This window comes from Crinia signifera, chromosome 7, assembly GCF_055691185.1.
Source record: "Crinia signifera chromosome 7, ASM5569118v1, whole genome shotgun sequence".
NCBI classification, from domain to species: Eukaryota; Metazoa; Chordata; class Amphibia; order Anura; family Myobatrachidae; genus Crinia; species Crinia signifera.
In genome coordinates, this window is record NC_139223.1 from 73504193 (window position 1) to 73528972 (window position 24780).

The following is a 24780-nucleotide window of genomic DNA, read 5'->3' on the forward strand; positions in this document are numbered from 1 at the left end:
CTAGACGCCAATACACAGGGCCATCGTTCCAGTCATTTAATTCCTTTCGCCCACAAAATTCCTTTCGAGGAAGGGGACGAGGTTTCCACTCCACTAGAGGTACTCGTGCCAGAAGTAGACCTCAGGCCACTGTCACCCGTACAGAGCCCAAACAAGCTCAGAAACCTGTGGCATGACAATTTGCCAGCTTTCTTAGGAGAATCTATAGTGGGGGCAAGGCTACTGGACTTCAGAACCCAGTGGTTCTCTCTAACAGAGGACCCTTGGGTTCGCAGCCTAATTTCAGAGGGTTATCGGATTCAATTCGATTTCCCTCCCCCCACTCGATTCTTCACTACAGCTCTCCCCACTGCACAAGACAAGAGGATGGCACTTCAGAGTGCAGTAGACACCTTACTTGCGGCTCAGGTAATCATCCCAGTGCCTTCTACTCAAAGGAGCAAGGGATACTACTCCAATCTCTTTGTAGTGCCCAAACCGGATGGGTCAGTACGACCCATCCTAAACCTCAAATCTCTAAACCTGATGGTGGCCTACCAACCCTTCAAGATGGAGTCTATTCACTCCGTCATAGCATCCTTGGAACACAACGAATACATGCTCTCGCTGGACATCAAGGATGCCTATCTTCATATACCAATATGGAGGCCTCATCAAGCTTATCTGAGATTTGCTATAGGCAAGGAGCATTTTCAGTTCAGGGCCCTGCCCTTCGGATTATCATCGGCACCCAGGGTCTTCACAAAGACACTGTCGATCATTATAGCGTACCTCCGGAACCAAGGGGTCACTATAATACCATATTTAGACGATTTACTCGTCAAAGCACCATCTCCAGCAGTACTGGAACAGCATGCCCTGTTGACGGTCCAAACCCTAACCAAGCTGGGCTGGATCATCAACTTCAAGAAGTCATCACTCCGACCAACACAGAGGATCCTGTTCCTGGGACTCTGGCTGGACACAAGAGAGAGGAGAGTATTTCTGCCGGACGACAAGATCAGCGACATACAGAGGCTCATTCGGCAGACCCTGAGTCACCGTCGAGTACAACTACACCTGTGCGTAAAGCTTCTTGGGAAGATGGTGGCAGCATTCCCAGCCATAACGTGGGGGCGCTTCCACTCAAGGCCTTTCCAGTTAGACCTACTGAGGAAAGGAGCGGGCTCGCATCTGTTGCTATACAGACAGATCCAATTATCCACTCGAGCCCGCCACGCCCTATTGTGGTGGCTCCACTCCGACCATCTCAGACAGGGGCGCCGATTTGCAATATGGGATTGGATCCTATTGACAACGGATGCCAGTCTTCGAGGGTGGGGTGCAGTGGTACTTCACCTTCGACTTCAAGGGCGATGGAGTGCAGAAGAAAGTCTATTGTCGATCAACGTCCTAGAACTAAGGGCAATCTACAACGCCCTGATAGAAGCACAGGATCTCCTACAAGGGAGGTCTGTAAAGATCCAATCAGACAACGCAACAGCAGTAGCGTATGTAAATCGACAGGGCGGCACAAAGAGCCGACAAGCAATGATAGAGGTCACCAGAATCCTCCAGTGGGCGGAGAATTGGCAGGTACATCTGATAGCCATATTCATCCCGGGTGTAGAAAATCTAGAAGCAGATTTCCTCAGCAGGGAGGATCTACACCCGGGGGAGTGGTCACTACACCCCGAGGTGTTTCTGGAACTCACAGAGAGATGGGGAACTCCCGAAGTCGACCTAATGGCGTCAAGAAAAAATCATCTCCTGCCAAGGTACGTAGCAAGAACAAGAGATCCAAGGGCCATAGCAACAGACGCATTGGCAATTCCGTGGACGTTCAACCTGGTGTATCTATTCCCACCTCTGCCCTTACTGGGACAGGTGCTAAAGAAGCTAAAAAGGGAAAGAACACAGGCAATTCTAATCGCTCCGTTTTGGCCACGGAGAAGTTGGTTCTCGGACATCCAACAAATGCTAGCCGATCAACCATACCCTCTACCGCAGAGACACGACCTTTTGCTACAAGGCCCATTCCATCATCAACACCTAGCCTCCCTCCATTTGACGGCGTGGCTATTGAATCCGACGTCCTGAAGGAAAAGGGGATTCCAAGGACAGTCATCCCCACTATGTTAAAGGCGCGCAAACCATCTTCAGCTGCTCACTACCATCGCATTTGGAGATCGTATGCCGAGTGGTGCACAAGCAAGAGGTGGCCGTTTCGGATATTCAAATTATCCAGGCTCTTACTATTCCTTCAAAGAGGCCTAGACGGTGGCCTCCGCCTAGGGTCACTTAAAGTACAGATCTCTGCACTGTCGATACTATTCCAAAGGAGGTTGGCCCTCCTTCCGGAGATTCAAACTTTCTTACAGGGGGTTCTTAGGATACAACCTCCCTTCGTTCCACCGGCTCCGCCGTGGGACTTAAATTTAGTCCTGGCATTCCTACAATCAGAAATGTTCGAACCTCTGGAAGAGGTTCCTTTAAAATCTCTAGTCTGGAAAACTGTACTCTTGCTCGCTTTGGCATCAGCACGGCGTGTATCCGAGCTGAGTGCACTATCATGCAAAGCACCATATTTAGTATTCCACGAAGACAGAGCAGAATTGAGGACTCAACCGTTTTTTCTACCTAAGGTAGTGTCCTCTTACCACATAAATCAACCGATAGTAGTCCCTTCTTTCCAAGGTGCTCCTACGTCTCAATCTTCCTTAGACGTAGTTAGAGCTCTTAAGATTTATGTCAAAAGAACTGCACAGATCAGAAAATCGGATTGTTTGTTCGTTCTATACGATGCTTTCCGCAGAGGATGGCCAGCGTCAAAGCAGACACTGGCCAGATGGATTCGGCTGACCATTCGGCAAGCATACATCCATGCTGGAAAGACTCCGCCGTCAGTGGTGACAGCACATTCAACCAGGTCAGTAAGTACTTCTTGGGCTGCCAGGCGAGGGGCTTCTGCATCTCAGCTTTGTAGGGCAGCCACATGGTCATCAGTGAACACGTTTGTTCGCTTTTACAAATTTGACACCTTTGCAACACCGGCGACAAATTTTGGTCGGTTGGTGTTACAGGATCCACAGAGCTCACCCGCCCGGGGAACGGTCTTTGGTACCTCCCCGATGTAATCTCCAGTGTCTCCTGCTGCATGAGAGAGAAAAGAGGATTTTGGTACTCGCCGATAAATCCATTTCTCTGAATCAGCAGGAGACACTGGACGCCCTCCCAGCTCTTGATCCTGTTGGTTGTGGGGCCAGTTCAGGCCCGGTCTGTTCATAAAGTTAAATATGACTGTTGTATGCAAGTTGTTGTATTCTAGTTGTATAATTATGTTTTTCGTTACCATCTCCTCGAGTAGGACAATTTCCTAACTGGGGGTATGATGGGTCTTAGAGGGGAGGAGCCAGCCTGCCCTGAAACAAATTTAGTGTGCCTAGCTCCCAGCATTCCCAGCTCTAAACCCGATGTAATCTCCAGTGTCTCCTGCTGATTCAGAGAAATGGATTTATCGGTGAGTACCAAAATCCTCTTTTAAAGCGTTCAGCATGGTACAAGATGCAGAAAGTTACCTGGTCAAATTAGCCCAGGCCACCTTCTCCCCGGCAGGCCCAGACTCCGCATAAAAATCCTGACCAAACAACTATTCCAGCAGTCACACTCTCCAGCAGAAGAAGAACTACCACCCACGGCCGAAACTTTACCAACCCACTGATTGAAGGTTTATCTCAGCCTTCCAATACAGGACACTGACTAACTACACGTTGAGATGCTTGATCTACCTTCCCTCAACTTGGCATACAAGGTGATACTCTGCTGACGGTATGTAATATTCCACACATATCAGATATGACCGAGACAATGCCTTACACCATTCTGACCATAATGATTCCATGTGAACAATCCCTTACCATCTCTACCCTGTGGAAGATGTCTGTGTACAAATCCCCAGATTTCCACTGTCTGAGTGTGTGCTTGACTGCATTCCGTTTGACCCTGCTTAGGGTCTTCCTCATTTTATTTTATAGGTTTAATATATGTTATGATTATGTTATAGGATAAATAATGCGTGCATTATCAACCCGCCTCAGTGGTGGCAGGTTGACTGAGGGGCAACTTCAGCCCGCGGGTCGACCTGTGTACCCCGACATTATGATCTAAGGCTTGGGACGAGCCTTATGTCTCTGTGCTACTGTTGCTCCTCCCTGGGGTCACGGTACCCAGCAGTCTGTCTTTCTGCTGGGCTGCTGGAGGTCCTCTCGACTATTCTTAAAAATGTTTTTAGTTTGGGGTTTTGGGGAGCCCGGGATTGCAGCTCACCATTATATTACTATGCATGTTTATTATTCTCACAACCGTGAGGATGGGCCACCCAACTCCCTGGTTTCCCCCTTTTTCCCCTGTTTCTCTTTATCTGCCCTTCTTGTTCTAGCCCTCTGTGTCCTGTTGTCTTTTATGTCGTAGATAGCAATCACGATTTAATCTCTACTTATGTGCTCATTAACCACTTCATTGATTATGTGTTTGCCTCTATCAAGCATACTTTTTCAACTCAAAAAACGGGTTTGGGGGTATGGGGGGAGGTCAGTCGCACTGTGTTTGTCTATTCAATACAGTCATACAGTGTTGGAGGACCCTCAAAACAGTTTATATTGGTGGTTTCCACTCTGATAATTTCATGAGGGTGTGCTACCACTGGACACAGAAGAGAGAATTTATTCAAAGGAAAGGAAAGAAAATGTCACGGTGTGGTGCACCTCAAGATACAAAGATAGTTAAAATGTAACTTTTATTTCATATTTATAAAAAACAAAAGTGTCTTATGTTTGTCATCTGTTTGTCAATATTTCACACTTTTGTTTTTTATAAATATGAAATAAAAGTTAAATTTTAACATACTTTTTCAACTATTTATGATATATTATGCATGATTTGAAGGCAGTTACACTGAATGTTGGTGGCCTCCATGTCCCCTCGAAACGCAAGAAATCCTGCTCTACCTGCAAAAACTCCAGGTGGAAATAGTCTATCTGCAGGAGACGCATCTGACACCACCCCCCCCCCCCCCCCCCCCCTGGAAACTCTCAAATTAAATTCTCTAGTTTGGAAGGTGCTGGCATCTCCCCCTACAATTCAAAGTCCAGGGGAGTCGTTATTCTAGCCAGAAAACAACCACCTGTAATAATGCATTCTACTACGACTGATCCCAAGGGTAGATTCGTACTCGTGGACGCCACCGTACATTCAACCAGATGTACATTATGCAATGTATATGCCCCTAATGTGTTTTCCAAAGTGTTTTTCCAAAAATGTATCACTCTCCTCACCCTGTTCTTAGACACCATGATTATTTTGGCAGGCAACTTCAATGCTGTGACATCGAATGTATTAGACGGGAGACGTCAACATTGACTAGACGGGCACCTCTCAGACACGGTATGCAATATTTAATGTCTAGTCTCCATCTGTGGCGGGCATGTCACCCTGTTGAAAGGGAATTCTTATGTATATCGGCAGCACATAATACTCTTTCCCACATAGTTTATATATTACTTTCCACAAGGGCCTTTCCTTTAATACATGATTCTGGTATAGAAACTATCTCCATATCTGAACATGCAGCATGCTGGATTTCACTGCTTTCCACACAGTACAGGGGTTCATACATACACTGGCGCTTCCCGAGTCACTTAGCTAGCTCCACCAAGTTTAAGTCTACTTTGGAGACAGCTTGGATGGAGTAAAAACATAACAATGGATCGGTTGAATATGATTCGCCCTTGCTGTTCTGGCAGGCGTCCAAACCGGTGTTACGTGGAACACCAACCTCCCTATTTTAATTCTGCACTGCTTAAGGTATCATTGAAACCAGGACGTGATCCCACACTTTCCTCTTCCTATCGCTTGATATCATTACTCAACACGGATTTCAAAATATACACTAAATTGCTTGCCGATAGACTTAAATTTCTATTACCCTCAGTTATCGATAAGGACCACACTGGTTTTATATGGGGCAGACATTCTGTACTTAATATAAGAAAACTTCTTTCGGCCCTGCAATGGTTACAGGCTTCAGGGACCAAGGACCCACATGCTGTTTTATACTTAGACACCGAAAAGGTCTTTGACATGATATCATGGGACCATCTTTTCACCACCTTGCAAAAATTTGGAATCCGTGAGGCCTTTTCCAAAGCAATCCGAAACCTGTATACAGACGCCACCTCCCAGATCTTAGCTAACAATTACCTATCCCCCTCCCTTTCAAATACTCAGAGGCACCCGACAGGGATGCCTCCTATCCCCGCTGTTATTTGCCCTTGCTCTGGAACCTCTGGCCGTTAGCTTACGTGATACTTCCTCTTTCACTGGGATTCAGGTGGGAACAATGGAGGTTAAACTCAGCATGTTCGTTGATGACATGCTTCTATTTTTCTCAAATCCACATCTTTCCATCTCAGCAGCCATGTCCGTCATAGACAACTTTGGTACATTTTCAGGTTTTAAGATTAACTACTCCAAATCTCACCTATTCCCCATTGCCCTACCTTCCTCCATGATTGCTATTCACCCGTTTTTACATCAATTTAGCATCTGAACGTCACCGCTGAAATATCTAGGTGCATTGATCCCATTACACATTGATTCTCTTTACGCAGTTAATATTAAACCAGCCCTACAAACAATGTCAAAATTGATTGATAGATAGATAGATCGATAGATAGATGGATGTCACTCCCACTTTCCCTGTATGGACAAGTCACAGTAGTGAAAAGTGTTTTATTTTCAACAAAATTGTCATACATGCTGCAAATGTTACCCTTCTCCCTTTCCAGGAAAGATACGGCACACTATAATACTATGATATCTAGGTTTATATGGGCAACTAAAAAACCCAGAATGACAATGTCCAGATTATTCCTCCCCAAGGCAGAGGGGGTTTTTAGCCTTCCACAAGTGCAAGCGTTCTCTCAAGCAGCACTTTTCAGATATGCCACTGATTGATTCTTTCAGAAATCGGAATACACAAACGAAAAACTAGAACTGGCCCTCTTCCACCCCTACTCCCCTGCTGCACTCTTGCGTGCCCCTCTTAGCAAAATCCCTGAACATATTAAAAATAGTTTCCTTTTCCGAGACATACATAAAAATTAACAAATGGTATGGTAGAAATTACACTAGTTCTCCCTTCCCCACCTTTTGGGGCAACCAATGTTTTCCCCCAGGCCTGGAAAACAAAATATTCACAGAATGGTGGCAGAAGGGCATTTCTGCTATAAAAAACATATTTGAACCTGGTAGCACCATTCTACCCTTTTCCAAACTCACAGCTGAACACCACATACACAGATCTCAATTTTATGTGTACCTACAAGCCCGACATTGTGCCCAATCCCAGCGAAAATCATTCCCCACCTTGACTTCCCAAGATCCAATACTATCTTTGTTGGCCTCACTCAACATGTTTGGGTAAAGAATTAGGAATCTTTACCAGCAACTCATAATTATACCCCAAGATAAACTAATGCATCAGCTTGAAACCAGATGGAGGTTGGAAATCCCTACCCTACCCACATACAAGGTCTTGTTGAAAATACTCACATACTCTTTAAAATACCTTCAATCCGCCTCCCTCCAAGAAACCCATCTGAAATTCCTTAATAGGGCATATGTATCGCAGCAACAAAGGAGCCATTTCATCCCTGATGATCTAGGCCTCTGTCCGAAATGCAAAAGGAGGGGTGCCACCTTCTTCCATAATTTCTGGGAAGGTGGTTTAATAAGAACCTTCTGGAGGAAACTGTGGGAATTCCTGAATAATCTGTTTGCTGACATATAAACTCCCCTTTCTATTTCTATATTTCTCTGAATGGGACCTAGGTACAAATAAGAAGCGTATCATGCCATTGCTTACATTGATATTAGTATTGGCAAAAAAACGAATTCTGACACACTGGATTTATAGGACCTCCCCTTCCCTGACAGAACTAAAAATTGCCCTCCTCAAAATCCTATTTTTTGCACGCCAAGCAGCGCTATGAGACATTGAGAAGCTCTCTTTTAAGCTAAATGGGATATTTATATTCTAACACTTGATACCACAATACATACCACCATAGAGAAGACCTCTGAGAACACAACATGTTTTCTGATGCGCCAATTTGCCCTTCCCGCGAACCCAACCTAGCCCACCACACCCATTTAAAGCTACGAAATTGAACATATACTACAGATGTTATACTTATTTATTTATTTATTTATTAACAGTTTCTTATATAGCGCAGCATATTCCGTTGCGCTTTACAATAGCAGACAGTGATACAACAAAACAGGGTATTTACAGACAGTCAAAATGTAGGAGGGCCCTGCTCGCAAGCTTACAATCTATAGGGAAATAGGCATTGATACATAAGGATAGATACTGTATTCTTTATTGCATCGATTCCACCAGAACGCAAGGTTCTATGACTGGTTCTGGAATTTGATAAGCTTGCCTGAAGAGATGAGTCTTCAGGGAACGCTTATAGGTTTGGAGACTGGAGGAGAGTCTTATTGTGCTTGGGAGGGCATTCCACAGAGTGGGTGCAGCCCGAAGAAAGTCTTGCAGTCGGGAATGGGAGCGGGTAATGAGTGTGGATGAGAGACGCAGATCTTGGGAGGATTACTTGGGAGGATACTTGGATGGTTTAACAATATAAACCAATTTTCATTCTTCGGAGCTATCACTGCATTGTTTTGACTTGTCTTGTCCACCCTTTCCCTTGCTCCTCCCTTCTCATTCTGAAACACCCTTCTTTAATGTTGATTAGGTTATGAGGAAGTTTTGTGTTACCATGGTATTCTTTATAGCATGAATATTATATTGTCTGTCCTAATAAGCTTTAACACCAACCAAGTGAATTGTCAACTACAAGTACAGATACCAGAATGATTAAGCTAGCTAGTAAGGTTGTACGTTTCCCCTCGCTACCAACTTCCTACTGCCACGTGGTGCACTTTGTGTGTGCTGGACGGGGAAGCTTATACTCTACAGACTACCAATTAACGTGTTTTCACAATGTTAAGAATGGTCAGACAATATTGTAAAACTTTATTTGAAAGGTACAATTTCTCTTTTTTGAAGAAAACTCTTTAATAAAAAAGTATTTTTAAAAAAAAAAAGGGTATTAGTGGGAACCAGAATGGATTTGTGGGAGATAAGTCATGTCAAACTATCTTAATTAGCGTCTATGAGAAAATGGGAACACAATTGACATGGTCTACTTCTATTTGGCTAATGCCTGTGATACTGCACCTCACAAGAGGTTGTTTCACAAAATGGGGGAGCTGGATCTAGGAAACAGCATTTGTACTTGGGTCATAAATTGGTTGGAGAATAGGGAACAGAGAGTTTTGGTAAATGGGTAATTTTCAAATTGGGTTAAAGTTTTAAGTGGCATACCACAGGGTTCGGTGCAGGGGCCACTTTCCTTTAATATATTTATTAATAACCTAGGAGATGCTTCATTACGCAAAGTGTCAGGTAACTGTGTAAGGTAATAATATCAGATCAGGATGTCGCCAAATAACCTGGAGTATTGGGCGGCAAATTGGAAGATGAGGTTCAATATAGATAAATTGAATAAGTTCATGCATTTTTGGACCAGAAACCTGTGTGCATCTTATAAAAAAGAGGCATCTAAGAGGGGATATGATTAATATTTACAAAAACATTAAGTGTCAATACAAAGACCTGTAAGGTGATCTGTTTACCAAGAGGACTGTGCATCGGACATGTGGGCACCCCCTTAAGTTAGAGGAAACGAAGTTTCATACACTGAAGGAAGGGATTCTCTACAGTAGGGGCAGTTTAGATCTACAATACAATTACCTCACTGTGGTAATACACACGTGTGATATATTTAGACACACGATATAAACCACAGAAAGGGAAATCCGGCGCTCAAGAACCAATAATCAATGATATTCTCTGTATAAAAGTTAAAGTTTATAACAGTTTGCTGCTCCTAAGAGTGATTCTGTATCACTCGAAACTTTAAGCATAAATAGTTCTTAGTACAAGAAAGGAGCGCATATGTCATAAAAATCAATATATTTATTAAGATTAAAAAATATATATATATATATATATATATATATTTCTGAATAGAAATAAAATTCAATCAAAATGACATATATATATATATATATATATATATATATATATATATATATATATGACACTTCTGCACATACACAAAATTTAGGTAATCAGCAAATAATTGTATCATTCACCGTGGAGCACACATGAGGATTGGGCTTTCCAATGTTTCTCTATATAAATAGAGGGACACCTCTGTCTGTGGTGAAGGAGTATTTTAGTTAATTGTAGAGGGCTCCAATTAAACCAGCAAGGTACACACAGAGTCCATGTGGAACAGAAAACAGCAATGCTGAATGGTGGTTCTCAGACTCCAGAGCAGCGGGTGATTGTTGTTAAAATCAATCTCTGTATTGCCAAGATTAAACCACGGGCTGGAAAACGTGCACTATTGGGGGTACTTGAGGACAGAGGTTGAGAATCACTGCTCTAGACTATATGCAGTATTCAATGTGTATACTGGCGCCGTGCAGCGAATCCTGTTTAGGATTCGCTGCACATTCGCCACTGCTCGCTGCGTTCCGGAGCCTCGCCGGCTCCGGTATTCAACGAGTCAGGGGCTCGCTGCCCCTGACTGGCGAATTTGAGCTCCTGCGGCGGACGCCGCAGGGAGCCTGAGGACGGTGGCAGGCAGGGAGATGGAAGTCTCCCTGCCTGCCCCAGAACGTTTGTGGGGGAGAGGTGGGCTCCCCGGGTGCCAGGCAGCACAGGCTGCCCCCCGGGGGTGCCAGCAGGGGACCATGTATATTCACTACACCCGATCATGCATATGTAATGATCGGGTGAAGTGAATATATGAATATGTAATGAGCGGCTCGGCTCCGGCCCCCTGCTGGCTGCTCTGTGTAAAAAAAAAATAATAATAACATATATTTTTTAAATTAAATATATATTCATGTGATTACAGCACATGAATACAAATAGCATGCCACTCCTCAGAATAAAATTCCCGATTTTTTGACACCAATTGTAAAAAACAAAACACTTTATTTTAAAAGTTCACCTTCCACTTCACCATAAAAAGATCGCAATTGCTACTCGGTCAATCATGGCGAAAAAAACCTTGAAATGTATTCGCCATCTGGTCATTGAATAGGGTGATTCACCGTTTTAGTCAGAAATTCACCTTACAGCACAAAATCGCCATAAAAACCTGGCAAATCAGACTCATTGAATACCGCCCTATGTGTAACCAGTCAGAAATTGCTGCATGGGGCTCAGCATGCAGTAAGGTAGTTCTGCAGCATGTAATCACTAGTGCCATGCTCTTTGAAAGCAGGGCCAACAGGGGATTCTTTAATGAGCTGCGGGAGCATGCATATAATGGGTGCACACTAAATGATGTAAATATATCCACAATATATCCTTCCGATCCACATCAGGACAATTTATCATCTGGTGTGCACCTGGCTTTAATTTTCTTCCCACTGTCATTTGGGCAGAAAATACCAATACAAATGGAAGCAAATAAATAAAAGGGACTGAAAACATTTATTTATTTTGTCAGTCTGGCGTGTTCCACTTAGCTCTGTTTCAAACTGAACACTATCAGAATCAATAAATATTTACTTAAAAATGTTTTATTTCCCTTGTCTGGAATGTAAGAGTGCAGTAAAATGACTACATTTGTAATCTTCTTTCTCGCTATGTTGCATCTTCAGGAAAAACAATGTGGAGCCATAGAGCTCTTGCACACAGCTGTAGTAAAGGCATGTGCTTGTAGCTGTGGCATGGTAACCCTCTCCAAACTGAGAGGATCAAGGCAGTAAACAAAGGCCTAAAAAGCCTGATGTGTATCAGGGCCACACAACAGAATCAGATGAACCTTTTTGTATAAGTTGCTTTGCGTAAATTGTTGTGCTTGTTTTGTTTCCGTGCTTGCTCCTCATCTGTTACGGGTGGCTGTGATGGTTTTTGTACCTTTTTGTTTAAGCATGGATTATCTGTAGATGTGCTTTAGGCCATTTTCCTTTATTTCTGCTTTTGTACTGTTGTCTGAGCCGGACGACAACATCCTTTAAGCTGATTATACACCAAGGGTTTTTTTTGTGGTTGGCACGCGAAGCAGCGGTGGTTTGCTGCTTAGCGAACCTTCTAACGCCGCCCACGCCCGCCACACTGCGAATGGATGTTTTGCATAAATATCCATTTGCAGGCTATTTGATGCGGGCCTGAAATCATTTGATGGTCACCGAATTAGACTTGCGTAGTCCTGGTCCGGGAACTGGGTAGGGGGCTGACGTCTTGTGGCTTCAGACGCCCACCCCTGGCAGGCAGGTGCCCATCTGCGTTCGCATGGAGACACCCATCATTTGCCTTGTCGCACCCAATGTTTTTATGTCCTTTTAATGGTTTAAGGGCACTTAGGGATATAGTGTACAAGGGCACCTTTGGGGGAATAATTAGCAGTTATTTTTTCTGAATATATATGGGGGTTGGAAACTTGTCTCCAAATTAAAAATGTGCCCCAAGTGTATTTTTATGGGACTGATGTAATCCCCTGTTTTTTACACCAATAGAAACCAATGTGGCTGCTTTCTGGTCAAACTAACCAAGCTCTGGCCCTAGTAATCATCCTTTGTATCCTATCCCACATGCTATATATATATATATATATATATATATATATATATATATATATATATATATATATATATATATATATATATATACCAAAAAGCACTGGGAGAGCAGAGCAAATGCAGGATCTCTGTTGGGAGGGGGGTCCAAAGGTTTGATTTTAAGTGCGATTGTTGCCAGCCCATTTAGGAGGCATAATTCCCATGTAATACGATATAGGGCGTAATTCAGACTAGATCTCAAAGCAAATTTTTTCTCAAATGGACAAAATCATGTTAGATTTGAGGGTACTTGTTTCCTAGCACGGCGCCCATCGCATATCATACTTATTGGTGTGCAATGCGATGCGATATTCATGTTCAATTAACAGTAGTGCTTGTACAACGAAATATTGCATAGCATTGCATGCCACCAAATGGCATGTGATGCGATTTTTAATTGTACAAGCACCCCGAAGCGTGCATTTAACATTGAAAGCACCCATCAGCTATAATGCATGCGATGCGATTGTATAAGATGTACTACGATCAAAAGATTGGGCGCCGTGCTAGAAAACAAGTACAGATTTGAGTGGGGTGTGTTCAAACTGAAATTGCAGTGTAAAAATAAAGCAGACAGTACAGTATTTACCCTGCACCGAATCAAAATAACTAACCCAAATCTAACATTCTCTGCACATGTTACATCTGCCCCACCTGCAGTGCAGCATGGTTTTGTCCATTTGAGATAAAATTATGCTTTGCGATCAAGTCTGAATTAGTTGACCCACTTAAAAAGATAACAGAGGTCTGTAATTTCCATCATAGATACATTCAACTGTGAGAGACAGAAAAACCCAGGAAATCACATTGTATGATTTTTAAACAATGTATTTGTATATTTTTGCGGAAAATAAATATTTGGACACCTACCAACCAGCAAGATTTCTGTCTCTCACAGACCTGTTACTTCTTCTTTAAGAAGCTCTTCTATCCTCCACTAGTTACCTGTATTAATGGTGCCTGTTTGAACTGGTTATCTGTATATAGAAGACACCTGTCCACACCCTCAAACAGTCAGACTGCAACCTCTCCACCATGGTCAAGACCAGAGAGCTGCCTAAGGTCATCAGAGACAAAATTGTAGAGCTGCACAAGGCTCGAGAGAGCTACTCGACAATATGCAAGCAGCTTGGTGAGAAGAGGTCTACTGTTTAAAAAAAATGGAAGAAATACAAGTTCACTGACAATCTCCCTCGACTTGGCGCTTCATGCATCACCTCGTGAGGTATCAAGGATCTTGAGCAGAGTAAGGAATCAACCCAGAACTACACAGGGGGACCTGGTCAATGACCTCAAGAGAGCTGGGACCACAGTCACAAAGGTTACCATTAGAAACAGACCACTTCATCCAGGATTCAAATCTTGCAGCACCCGAAAGGTCCCCCTGCTTATGCCAGCACATGTCCAGGCCTGTCTAAAGTTTGCCAGTGACCATTTGGATGATCCAGAGGAGGAATTTCATGTAGTCAGATGAGAGCAAAATAGAACTTTTTGGTATAAACTGCACTCACCATGTTTGATGTTTGTAGAGAGAAGAATGATGTGTGGCATCCTAAAAACACCATACACACTGTGAAGCATGGGGGTGAAAACATCATGCTTTGGGGCTGCTTTTCTGCAAAGGGGACAGGACGACTGATCCATATTAAGGAGAGGATGAATGGGGCCATGTATCGTGAGATTTTGGCCAAAAACCTCCTTCCCTCAATAAGAGCATTGAAGATGGAATGTGGCTGTGTTTGAGGGTGTGGACAGGTGTCTTTAATACAGATAACCAGGTGCCCAGTTGGGAGGCTGCTGATTGGCTGTGAGTGCTCTCTCAGCCAATCAACAGCCGGCCAGCCTTTTTACCAGGTTTTTTTATTTTTTTAAATTCTCCTGCAGTTCCCTGTGATTCTTTACATGATAAATCGCATACAAAAATGGCGCATCAAGTGCCAAATTGTAAGTGAGCCCTGCCGGTGGAACTCAAGAGGAATTTGGCCGATTTGTCCTTAGGACACATTGGACTAGTGTATGAGGGCTTTTAGATATCTCTTTGACATTGGTGCCATTTTGTGGATATAGCCTTTAGCAATAGATAATTTTGTACAGACACGAAAAAAAATCTGTATATTAACCCCTTACCGACGCAGCCTGTTTTTGCCTTCCTGACAGAGCCCTTTTTTTCAAATCTGACATGTATCACTTAAGTGGGGATAACTTTTTTTTGCTTTTACTTATCCCAGTGATTTTGAGATTGTTTTCTCGTGACACATTGTACTTTAAGTTAGTGGTAAATTTTGGTCGATACAGTCTGTGTTTTTTTGTGAAAAATACCAAAATGTCGTAAAAAAATTGAAAATTTTGCAATTTGCAAAATGTTAAATTTTCTGTATGTGAGGCTGGGCTGTAAAAATGAAAAATTACATTTTTTTACACAAAAATGCAGTTCTGGCTCAAAATTTTTCATTTTCACAAGGAATGAAGGAGACAAAGCACCCCAAAATCTGTGCCCCAATTTCTCCCGAGTACGGCAATGCCTCATATGTGACCAAAAAATACCATTTGGGTGCATGGCAGGACTCAGAAGGGAAGGAGTGATATTTGGATTTTGCAGCACACATTCTGGTGGAATGAATGGTGGGTGCTATGTGGCATTAGCAAGACCCCTGAAGCACCAATACAGTGGAACCCCCCCACAAGTGACCCCATTTTGCAAACTACACCCCTCAGGGAATTCATCTAGGGGTATAGTGTACATTTCAAACCCCAGGGGTTTCACCAATTTTGGTACAACTGGGCTGTGAAAATGAAAAATTACATTTTTTACACAAAAATGCAGTTCTGGCTCAAAATTTTTCATTTTCACAAGGAATGAAGGAGACAAAGCACCCCAAAATCTGTGCCCCAATTTCTCCCGAGTACGGCAATGCCTCATATGTGACCAAAAAATACCATTTGGGTGCATGGCAGGACTCAGAAGGGAAGGAGTGATATTTGGATTTTGCAGCACACATTCTGGTGGAATGAATGGTGGGTGCTATGTCGCATTAGCAAGACCCCAGAAGCACGGTGAAATAATGAACCTAATAATCCATAGATGTGTGGTATATTTTAAAGCACTCCTTCATACATAGGCCGGGTTTGTCGGGGCAAGTTTCACAGTGGAAAATAGTTTGCTTTCGTATTCCCTTTTTATAGCAAACTTTGCACCTTTTTTGTGTCCTGCCCTTTTTTCCAGTGGAGGGGATTTCGTTAGGAAAATGCTGCCCTGATACAATACGGGGGCCAGTACTAGTACTGGGGCTCTCTGCCTGCTTGTTCCCAAATATTAGGCCCTTTATGACTTCCTCTTGAAAGTGCATAAATATCCCCGTCTGGCTGGTAGAACGGAATAGTACGTAAGCGTTATACAGTGCCATCTGGATGATATACACGGCCAGCTTCTTATACCATATTTTTGTTTTCCGCAGGGCACTGTACGGCTTCAGTACCTGATCTGAAAGATCCACTCCGCCCATGTACTTATTGAAATCTAGGATACAAATAGGTTTTGAGGTGTGGGTACTGGTACCTCGTACAGGGACGGAGGTGGTACTGTCTCCGTGAATTGTTGTCAGTATAAGGACATCCCTCTTGTCCTTATATTTGACCAACAACATATTTTCGGTGCATATTCCCCTGCTTTCACCCTTTCTCAGTAATTGGGCAATGTGCGTTTTTGGGAGGCCTCTTTGGTTCTTGCGCACAGTACCGCAAGCTGCTGTACCTCTTGAACCAAGGGCCTTAAACAGGGGGATGCTGGTGTAAAAGTTATCCACAAAGAGGTGATAACCCTTATCCAGGAAGGGGTGCACTAAATCCCAGACAATCTTTCCACTAACACCTACGAGGAAGGGGGGGCATTCTGGCGGTTCAATTCTTGTGTCCTTCCCTTCATATACCCTAAACCTGTGGGTGTACCCTGAGGTACTTTCGCACAGCTTATACATTTTTATGCCATACCTTGCCCTCTTATTGGGAAGGTACTGGCGGAATTTAACCCTTCCTTTAAAATGTATAAGTGACTCGTCTACACAAATGAATTTTTGGGGGATGTACATCTCAGCAAATTTGGCGCTGAAATGATCAATGACCGGCCTGACTTTGAATAGCCGGTCAAAGGTGGGATCATCTCTGGGTGGGCACTGTGCATTATCGTTGTAATGCAAAAATTTAAGGATCGTCTCAAAACGAGTCCGGGTCATGGCCATACGATGAAGTGGGGTGCTGTACAGAACATCTGTACTCCAATATTGCCTAATTTCTGGCTTTTTAACTATGCCCATATGTAACACCAGACCCCAAAACGTCATCATCTCTACTGCATCTACAGGGGTCCACCTAGCAAATGATGACGTGGGGTTTTGGGCAATAAACTGCTGGGCATATAAATTACTTTGGTCCACTATTAAATTTATAAAATCAGAGAAAAAGACTTTGAAAAAGTCAATTTCTTTGAGGCCTGTAGTATCAAATTGGATTCCTGGGTTGGCCAAAAACTCAGGAACCTGGGGCTCAAAATTGTCTGGTGGTGGGGTCCATACGAGATCAATCATTGGGGGGGGGGTCTCAGCTGCTCTACGGGGGCATCTTTGAGGGGGTCCCTCATCACTAGAGGAGGAAGAGGCGCTTAAGGCGAATGCAAATTCATCGCTTGCATTACTGGCTGTGTCAGTGTCAGAGGCAATAAGGGCATATGCCTCCTCCGCTGAAAACAGTCTTTGCGATGATTGGGACATTTTTATTATTTTTGTGTAGGCGTGTATAGTGTAGGGGGGGGGGTACAAACTTTATTTCAACACGGGGGGTATGTAGTGTGTATGTAGTGCTTTAACACGTGTAAGTTAAAAGAAAAAAAAAAAGCTCCTGCGCCAAAAATTGAGCACAGATGTTGGTCAGTAACGTCCGTCACTGATCAGCGCTCAGCGGGCACAGGACACCCACAAAAGCACCATGGGTGTAAAAAATTTTTTAAAAAAAGACTCCACAGCACCCTAGAAAAAAAAAAATTTAAAAAAACTTCTGATGAGTCAAAGACAACAGGAATTTGATCCAAAAAAAAAAAATTAGATCAAAAATGCTGATCAGTGATGTACGTCACTGATCAGCGCTCTGCGGCCACAGGACACCCACAAAATCACCGTGGGTGTAAAATTTAAAAAAAAAAAAAACCCCACAGCACCCTCAAAAAACAAACAAACTGCTGATCAGTGATGCAACACTGATTAGCAGTGAGGGGCAGCAAGCACACAGCTGTGGGTGCAACCTGACAGGGTATATATATAAAAAAAAAAACCTGCACCCCAAAAAAAAATGCTGATCAGTTAGTTTACACTGATCAGCACAAAAGGGGGGCAGCAGGGGGCAGCAGATACAAAATTATATCACACATTTATAAATCTCTGACAATGACGCTGCTGCAGCAGCAGCAGCACAAGCATCAGGAAGTCACAGCAGGAGCTGGCAGCACGGATGCCACCAACGCTGATCAGGTCAGTATAGGCACAGATGGGCACGGAGACCGCTCTGCACGCTGTTCCTGACCGGAATGGCGGCTGCAGGGCTGTCTCCGTTATTTCATTTGAGGTGAAATGGCTGTGATTGGTCCGTCGGTCCGACGGACCAATCACAGCCTTTGGGGGCAGGTGGGGTGAGGTGGGGTGACCACCAGTGACACCCTTACACCCGGTGGTGATTGGTGCTGTACTTAACAGCACCAATCACCACCGATCCCTGTGTCACCGGCGAACGTTATTCGCCGGTACACAGAAAACGCTGTAATTGGCTGTTCACATTGAACAGCCAATCACAGCGATCGCCGATGGGTGGGGGCATCGCTGCCCCCCCTGGGCAATGAGGGAAGATGTCTGCTGTCAGGGACAGCAGACATCATCCCTCTGTCACCGCGTCTATAGACGCGGTGACAGTTTAATGGCATGACGTACATTTATGCCATGTGTCGGGAAGTACATCCCGACCATGACGTAAATGTACGTCAAATGTCGGGAAGGGGTTAATTTGCATGTTTTTAAAATGTCATTTTTCATAGTAAGTTTATTCTTGTTCGTGCAATCGCCTAGTTCAATCTGCACTTTGTGCATGTTGTGACTTATTACAGAATGCCTTCTTTGTAGATATTGTAGTTTTATTACTTCACTGATACCTCAAAATAAAAATGAAAATGTTTGAAAGTTTGTCCTATATTGTGTTTGGGAAGGAAACACTTCAGTAAAAGGATCTTGCCAATTGTTTTATCTCTTCTTATGAGCAACATATGCCAGTCTTGAGTACTAGCCAGCTGCCCAGAAGCACAGATGACCATGCAGAGCATTCTAAAATATTTAAGAGATGAGAAGGATGGGCTTTAGGAAAGCTGTTCTGAAAAGCGTTGTTGTGATATCTGATCGCTGATTACATTATGCAGCATTTGACATTACAGTCTTTTTTTTAAAAACAACAATTCAGGTAAGAGGGCTTGGCATGAAACCCCCCCCCCCCCAAAAAAAAAAAACAACTATATACACTTGGATACAATATTTTTTTTAAGTAGTCATTTTCATTACAGTAGCTCAATGTACTACATCCAAAGTACAATTTAGAAGCAATATTCTAAATTTTTCAAAAATCCTTGCAATAATAGCGAGAAGGGTTATGAAAAAAAACAAGGGAAAGCGGGGGCACCACCACGGACAGCCGGTTTAACCAGCTAAAGTACCACAAGTGCATAAAGTGACAAATATTGTTAAACACAAATCACCTAATAAGGACACCGTAGAATAATCTAAGAGCAGTAAAGCTATTGTACCCAATCTGGAAGGTACGCAAATAACAACTAAAAAGATGCACAGTAACATTTTAGTTAAAGTAACTTTATGGACTCGGGAGTAAGAATTGTAGCATAAGTGAACTATGGTTCACAAATTGTCTTAAACCTGTCCATTCTGTCATGTAGCAAATAAGTTATCCTCTTCTATTATCTCCATGGTAGCTCTAAACCAAATTTTGGTTAAAACATATGAATGAGGAGGTGAGGGAATATTCCAATATTTGACCACTACACATCTAGCTGCTTATAAAACATAAAGTAAAGTTGGCCATACACTACTGTGGGAAATCTCTGAAGTGTATGGCCAGCTGATAACCCTTGAGCTGCCTGTGGCACATTGCATGCGGTCCTTTTGACATGTGATGTGTCGCCTTCGACGTTGTACCCACTGCTGGGAGAGGGTCTGAGTCGGAGGTTGGATGCGCGGCAGGTCCGAATGCTGACTCCTTTCCGCAGCACACAGGACTGCGCATCGAGTTCGATGTTAAACCCATCCAATTTGCCCAATTTTCACCCAAATTTCTCGGCTCGATCTGTCAAAAACAGGTGAAAAGTAGTCAAATCAGACTAGCGTATGGGCACCTTAAGAGTTGATTGGCAAAGTTATTATGGTTACAGATCAAAACCCTAACAAAAAAGTCCAAGGGCTCAGTGAGATTAGGGTCTGAAGAATATTTCCCAAAATGGGTGTATCTTAAGACTGTACTACGGAATATGAGCAAAATCACACCTTGGTCCACATGTATGCCAACAAAAGGAAGAGTATGAATGGAAAATCTAAATTACCATATTTTGTAAACTTGAAATGAACTAATGAACTAGACCCTCTTTACTTACTGATGTAGCTTTCCAGTCAATATAAAAAAAAGATAGGACAGTCTAGGGGGGAGGGAGGAAAGTTGGGTTCTGTCTGCTGCTATAGGATTGTTGTTTTTTTAGCTGCATGTGCAATTTTATATAAAAATGATTTGTTCCCTCTATATAAAGTGAGAAAAATAACCCTAAAATATCCAAATAGGCAGTAGAGGAATACGAAGGTTATTGGTAATAGAACCGTGAATCTGAACCAAAAAAATTTGCTTCCAAAGGCAGAGCTTGACAATTTTTTTTTAAATCTAGGAGCTAGGATTAAAGTGTAGGAGCCAGACAAACTAAAAATAGTCAGTCCGTGCCAATGGCGTGGAAAAAATATATAACGCAATGCCTATTACACATGTCACACACCCATTACATGTTATTCCATATGCCATAATGCCCATTACACATTATGCCACACGCCGTAATGCCCATTACTCATGATACCACACACCATAATGCCCATTACACATTATACCACACACTGTAATGCCCATTACACGTTCTAACAAACACCGGCATGTCCATTACACATTAAGCCACACTGTAATGCCCATTACATATAATACCAGATGCTGTAATGTTTAGTATATATTATGTCACATAAGTGCCACTTACCTACATGCTCATTGCCACGGGTTGCATGCTTGATGCCAGAGGGTTAACATGCCCTTTGCCAGGGGGGTCATCTTTGATCTGTTGTGGTAAAGAGGAAGGATGAGTATGAAGTAACATGGGAAAAAGTTTAGAGAGCAATCATGTTAATAAATGGAATGGGGTATTTAAACTACGAGGATAGATTAGCCAAATTAGGAATGTTAACGCTGGAAAAAAGAGTAGACATGCTTAACATCTGTATGTATGTACAAATAATATCAGAGGACAGTACTCTGAACAATTGAGCAACCTCTTTGCTTTGAGGTCAGAGTCTAAGACACATGGACATGCGTTTAGACTAGAGGAGAAAAGATTCCGTACCCTTAAAAGCAGGGCTTGTCAAATACCGGGTGCCAACCAATCACTACAAGTTCGCTGCCTGAGAAATCTGACCTTCCTTCCCTGCATCACCGTCATCCTGACAGACGCTGGGCACCGAGTCTCGACTCCCCTCAGAGCCGCTGCTCAACTCCTCCTGACTCTCCAGCTACATGAGGCAAGGGAGACAGCGGCTAGCTACTTCTCAAACAAGGGTCTTCCCCTGGCCCTGCAGCTGCACCTCCGCTCTCTGGGACACCGCAAGCTGAGCCCCCACTGCTTTTTGCTGCTGGTTCAGCCCGGCTTCCAGCATGCAACTCCAGGCAAAGGCTATTTTACCCCTGGCAAAGGGCGTGTTGGCCCCCTGGCAAAGGGCGTGTTGGCCCCCTGGCAAAGGGCATGTTGGCCCCCTGGCAAAGGGCATGTTGACTCCTGGCATCAAACATGCAACCCGTAGCAATGAGCATATAGGTAAGGGTATACACATATACTAAGCATTACAGCATCTGGTATTATATATAATGGGCATTACAGTGAGGCTTAATGTGTAATGAGCATGCTGGTGTTTGTTAGAACGTGTAATGGCCATTACAGTGTGTGGTATAATGTGTAATGGGCATTACGGCATGTGGCATAATGTGTAATGGGCATTACGGCATGTAGCATAATGTGTAATGGGCATTATGGCATGTGGAAAAACATGTAATGGGTGTGTGACGTGTTATAGGCATTACATTGTACATTTTTTCCATACCACTGGCACGCACTGCCCCTATTTTTAGTTTGTCTGGCTCCTACACTTTCATCCTGGCTCCTAGATTTAAAAAAAAAGTGTCAAGCCCTGCTTAAAAGGAAAGGTTTTTTTTTTGCGGTTAAGACAGTAAGGCTATGGAACTCTTTCAGAAGAGGTGGTGAAGGCAGAAATATTGAAAACATTTGAAATAAGGATGGACAAACATTTATTGGAAAAAAAAAACCTAGAACCACTATTTTGTCAATATTATAACAAAGTACTGTATGTATCTCAAATAAGAGATGACAAATCTAGGACAAAGGTTGAACTTGATGGACATATGTCTTTTTTCAACCTCAACTACTATATTACTATGAATATGTGATCTAAAAAAGTTGTATAATTTATTAGCTCAGTGTGAACATTCAATTACAAAACACTAGTTGGTCTCGAGTGAATATCACCAAAAATAGGACTGTTGTAACTTAAGGGCCCCATCCACTAGTACGATTTGGGCCCTTTTCATTTTGGGCCCATATGTGTTTATCCTCCGATTCCGAGTCAATGTGCGGTCCAGTGTGCATTGGATAGGAGCTGGATATAGTCACTGCTGCACCAAGAATCCACCGGTTCCCGCAGCCAGGAAATGGATCGCATACTATACATCATATGAAAAAAGGACCGAATACCATGTATCATATGCAATCCTGTTGCTGGGTGAGAGGGCAGGTTATCGCATGTGAGGTACAGCATGCAAGCCATAAGGGGGCCATACACATGCAGATTTATCTTCAGATCTGGCTGGTTGGAACAAAAACATGGTTATGGATGAGGGCACATGACAGTTGACCATTTGCTTGGAAATGCCGGAAAACTGACAAACTGTCACTCATCCATCCATGTTTTTGTCCCAACCAAAGAAAAACCAGTTACCGGAGTAACTAGGGGCGCCTGTGTGAGTTGTCTTAGCCAGCAGCAATCAGAGAAAGGAATTGTCAGTCCCTATATAGTAAAAAAATGTAAAGAGTGTAGATTGCGCTTGATTGATGACAGAGCAAGGTCAAGTAAAAAAGCACTTTATTAGTACAAATGACACACTAAAATTAGCACAAATAAAATAATGATATTAGAATAATATAATACAAAGGTATTATGAGAAAGGGAAAAAATGGCAAGTGGGTAGGAGAGCTGCATCCAGTTAATGTAACATCAGCTTTGAGAGTCCACACATTTTTTTGTCCCAACCAGCCAGATCTGAAGATAAATTTTACTAGTGTATGGGCACCTTTACTGTCGTGGATGGAGGCCATTGTAGATAGAGATCCTGGGACACTTTCCGGCCAAGATAAAACGCTGTCATTCTTTGTATAATGGTTGCAGATCCCATTTCGACAGGAGGACAGTTAACATCTGAATAACATAAAATGTGAGGAAAGCTGGCCTTAATTACTTTCATCTACCAAAGTAGGAAAGAGGCAAAGTGCTCCACTTCTTAGTTAGAAAATGTTGGCATGAGAAGTTTGGGATAATTATTTTAGAAAGTAGAATGGGTAATGGGGTATCATGATACCTAAATATTTTATAGTAGATGATGCCTATTTGAAAGGAAAACAGATACCCCAGTTCAATCTGGCAGCAGGGTAAAATGTGAGTGCTTCTCTTTTTGTAGTGGTTATTCAAAAAACCCACTATCAATTATATGATGTGTAGTTTGTTTAGTAATAATGGAATAGCCTGTTTGGGGTTATGGAAGTATAGAAGAAGCTCATCAGCAAAAGCTGATACTTTCATCTCATGTTTCGCTTCGTTGATGCCTTTCCATGCTTGTTAAATTTTTTAACCCCTTCCCGACATTTGACGTACATTTACGTCATGGCCGGGATGTACTTCCCGACACATGGCATAAATGTACGTCATGACTTTAAACTGTCACTGCGTCTCGAGATGCAGTGACAGAGGGACGATGTCTGCTGTCCCTGACAGCAGACATGTCCCTGCATGCCCAGGGGGGGCTGCGATGCCGCCCCCCCGTCGGCGATCGCTGTGATTGGCTGTTCAGTGTGAACAGCCATTCACAGCGTTTTCCTGTGTTACCAGCGAATCAGACGCTCGGTAACACAGGTGTCAATCACCGCCGGGCGTCAGGGGGCATGAGGGGGTCATCGGTGACGATGACACCTCACCCCACCCTCACCCCACCTGCCCCCAAGGCTGTGATTGGTCCGTGGGACCCACGGACCAATCACAGCCAAGGCGCGACATTTAAACTAACGGTGACTGCGCTGCAGACGCCATTCCGGTCTGGAATAGCGTGCAGAACGGTCACCGTGCCTGTCTGCCGTGATACCGACCTGATCCTTGCCTAATACTTACCTGATCCTTGCAAATACCTTACCTGATCACCTGATCACTGCTTGTAGCGTGCTGGACGCTTCCTGGATCTGACTTCTTGGGACTTCCTGCTGCTGCTGCAGTGTGATAGAGAGATAGAGAGATAGAGAGAGAGATAGAGAGAGATAGAGAGATAGTGACAGAGAGAGCTATATTTTATTGTCTGCTACCCCCCCCTTTTTGGGGGTGCAGGGGTTTAAATAACTGTCAGTGCTGCTGCTGCAGT

The 24780-nt window shown here is 43.3% G+C and overlaps 1 protein-coding gene across 2 annotated transcripts in view; it reads left to right on the forward strand.

Annotated features, from left to right (window-relative positions):
* MRTFB (myocardin related transcription factor B) overlaps nt 1-24780 on the forward strand; it is a 376317-nt gene that overhangs the window by 157324 nt on the left and 194213 nt on the right. The window contains exon 4 of one of the 2 annotated variants that reach the window (XM_083153324.1): nt 5345-5421. The exons of the other annotated variant lie outside the window; for it this stretch is intronic. The gene's annotated coding sequence lies outside the window, so the exon portion shown is untranslated. The remainder of the gene's footprint in view (nt 1-5344; nt 5422-24780) is intronic. 2 annotated transcript variants of the gene reach the window in all.